This window comes from the organism of the source record quoted next, unplaced genomic scaffold (assembly GCF_019419815.1).
Source record: "Pyrus x bretschneideri cultivar Hongxiangsu unplaced genomic scaffold, Pyrus_bretschneideri_v1 Contig129, whole genome shotgun sequence".
Classification (NCBI taxonomy): domain Eukaryota; kingdom Viridiplantae; phylum Streptophyta; class Magnoliopsida; order Rosales; family Rosaceae; genus Pyrus; species Pyrus x bretschneideri.
The window spans coordinates 305,583-309,526 of NW_025999423.1; positions in this window are offsets into that span (position 1 = coordinate 305,583).

Genomic DNA, 3,944 nt, shown 5'->3' on the forward strand with positions numbered 1-3,944 from the left:
TCCTTTCGTCAAACACGTCTTATAATCCTGAAAACACACAAAAGAAGCATAAAGAACTAAAATAACTAAAGAAACATAACGTAAATGTACGAGAACAAGCTAAGTAAGTCGCCTAAATATGCTCCTATCAAACTCCCCCACACTTAACTTTTGCTAGTCCTCGAGCAAAACAGAATAAAAACAAATAAACAAAACGACACTAAACACGTAAAACACAACCTAAACCTTCCAACAACTGTCTTAGGGATTTCCAATGCACATGACATGTTAAAAATCATCATTCTCACAGATTTTAGTCATCTTCACACTTAAGTACATTCTTAATCATAGTCACCACATACTATTTCACAATTAAGCATTTAAAACCATGTTTTGAATGTAGTAACATGCCTTAGAGAATTTGCTCAATTCCTTACAAGATATGCACTCGATTTTCACTCAGATTTTATAACTACACACCCTAATCTAATCATATGTGAGAAGATTGATGTAAACATGAAAACGAACACTCACATATATGTATCACAAAGAACGCAATTTCTGGAGTTAATAAGCATGTTTAGATATGATCTCATGAATGGAATGCTACTACTTAGACGCGAGAACCAGTGACACCATATGCTCATACCAAATTCAAACTCCACAATTGAAATGCACAACACTCAAGATAGAAGTCAAGGGTTGTAACGGGGCTTGGGATATTGGCTCACAAGGAAAGTAGGGATAAACAAAAAGTTCTTTAAACAATAGCAAGCAAAGTAATGAAATTAAGGCTTAGAATTCACTTGGCATGCAGAAATCAACTTTTAGACATAAGGGGGAGATTCAACAACTCTTAGGGCCTAATTTATTGTTTTGGGCCCTTACTTCAACCAACAATACTTTTCAACTCTTTTTTTTTTATTATTATTATTATTTTTTTTTTATTATTATTATTATTTTTTTCTTCTTTCTTTTTGGCCGTGCCTATGGCACATCAACTTACATAAACACTTTAGTAACTCCCCCACACTTATTTTCTGCATTACCTTAATCAAAAGGAATTCATTGCTTACTATGCTTCAAGAACAAAGGTAAGGACGGTCATATTCTAGGTTAGGTGAGGATAAAGTGTTTTAACAAAAAAAAACATGGGCTAACACGGCTCAACGGGGGTAAAACTTACAACATATACGAAATATGGGAAGTGAGGCTATTTGGCTATGGTGGCAACTACACAACTTCATCTTGATATATGTTATGCAAATCAATAACATGCTTTGAATGAAATGGGCATGAGTTCTAGCATTTGGAACTATATGATGAAACGCATTCTAAGTAGTAACCAAGCAAAGAATAATGAGATCATGCAACGACTTTAGAAAACAAGAAATCACAGATTATACTCTCCAAAGAACGTTATAGGCTCAAGTCTCTCAGGGTTGTAGCGTTTGTTTGAGTTCCTTCCTTCAAGCATGTTACATAACAAATTTTTTCTTTTATGATTGCATGTGAAGTCATACATTATAACCATAACCAAGCATATACCAAGAGTAAATCAAACTTTTCTCCATGTTTCTAACTCTTTTTAACAGTCATGCAATTAGAAACCAAATCCTTATCATTGTGTTGGAAGGTGACCTACGACACAAAAACGACTCAAAACACTCTTTTTAGGCTTTTCAAAACATGTTTTTCAAATTTTTATGTGATTTTCGAATTTTTAACTCAAAACACACTAAACACACTTAAAAACAGCAAGAAACAACATTTGAAGTTATGGTGGATAAAACCCTACGAATTTGCATCAAAACACTTTAGTAACTCCCCCACACTTAAATCAAACATTGTCCTCAATGTTAAAAACCGCACTAAACACAAACAAACATATAAACAGAAATTAAACATACTAAACATGGCAGAATGTATCTAACAAAGAGAAGAGTTTAGAGATGCAAATCTGGTTATGGAGTGTTCGTTCCATCTTCTCCTTGGTGATTGCAGTGAGGCTTGGATCTTTGTGATTCCACAGGCTTACTCTTGAACTGCGCTGCTCCCATTGTTGATTTTCCTTTGTGCTACTCTTGAACTGGGCAGCAGGCTTCCTTTGGTCTCCCCCGAAGGTCTGAGCTTCCTCCTCTTATCTGTTTCTTTGTTCAATCTCTCCAATTCGTATTGAAGAGGGTTAGAGGATAGCTCAGCAGAGCTAGGTAAGCAACCAGGGAATAGAGTCCAGATAGACTCCAAGTGCCGGCTGATTGCTTCTTTCACTTTGCCATGCAAGTAATATCAAGGACAAAGGAAAAGACAGGGAAAGAGCATGATATGAGATACCTTTGCTTTCGCCCTTGATGATATGAGATACCTTTGCTTTCGAAGAGGCAGCGAATGAATCCACATGTTTCGATCCACCGTTTCCTCTTCCTCATTCGTACTGCAGGCATTTGGTATCTTCTTTGGGGGATACATCCATGGTTGAAAGTGTGTTCTTAAGAGAAGGAGAAAACTGAACATGTTTGAGAAGGTTGGTTGCAGCTTACATTTTCGGCCGAGAAAGAAAGTTATGCATTTGTGGGTGTATGCCTTGCCATGAATGTTGATGTATATAGGAATTGTAATGGCAAATGGCAGTGCGGATGCGGCAATGTCCTCCACGCGTCTTCTGAAAAGCCGAGAGCTTTTGACAAATTTGCACACGCTTTCTGAAAAGCCGGGAGCTTTCGACAAATTTGCACACCCTTTCTGAAAAGCCGGGAGCTTTCGGCTTTGTCACCCACGTTTGTCGGCTAAAGTGTGTGATGTGAGAATTACTTGACACTCAAATTAAACCCTCGTTTGACAATTGTAGTAGAATGGATAAGTGAGGGATCGTTCTAGACCGGGGATTAGGAGGGCTTGCTAAAACCTTCTAAATTGACTTAAAAACGTAAAAACAATATAAAACACTAAACTAGACTCAAAGAATGTGAAACTAAACGTTAAAACACTAAGACAAACCAAAAGAATCAAAATGCTTTAAAAACACAAACTAAATTGATTTCTATCTATATTGAACATTAAAGAAAAAGGGGGATTGAGGTTTGACGAAAATTGAAATAACGAAACAAGTTAATAACTAGACAAAATGTAAATATGAAATTGATGAAATAAGATGGTTGGTGAATTAGCTAGAGGTTCTTTCTCCACACATGATATTTATGCATATGAATCAATTTCCAGTTATTCCTTCATTGAATTATGAATGACAATGCCCCAAATTAACCGTGACATCACTAGTTAACCCTCAGATTTTCCTTATATTATTGGATTGGATGGCATCATTCGACAACCCAAAATATTCTCAAAAAGTTCCCTACATGTCATCATAATAGAGATACAATCGAAGATCATTAAGAATAATGAAAACCATAAGCATTGACAAAGCATTTGCAACTATGACATCATGTTACTCATGCTAAGAATTAAACTTAACGCGATCGTGACAAGCGACCTTCACTACTTTCAAGTATAAGTTAGTAACGATTATGTGAAACCTTCTTAAACTTTAGCCACATATTCATGCATGCTAATTAAGTGTCGACCCTCAATCAACAAACACAAATAAGTTAATCATCAAATAGTTAAGCCAATTGCATTCACGAATCAAGAGTTCATAACCGGAATTCATCAATTCATATTACATAAATAATCATGGTATTGAAATCACCCCTAGCCAAAAAGGATTTAGTTCCTCATAACTTTGAAATCAAAGAAACACCTAAACATTCCAACAACTCAAACGTGAATTGTATGAACGTTTAGGCACTCTTCTCTTCCATTCCTCATATTACAAAACAAAGAGAATTGAATTTAAACATTGAAATCAAAGAAACGCGTAAACATTCCAACAACTCAAACGTGAATTGTATGAACGTTTAGGCCCTCTTATCTTCCTCTTTATTGTGGCACAAGGACTAAGGGATGTT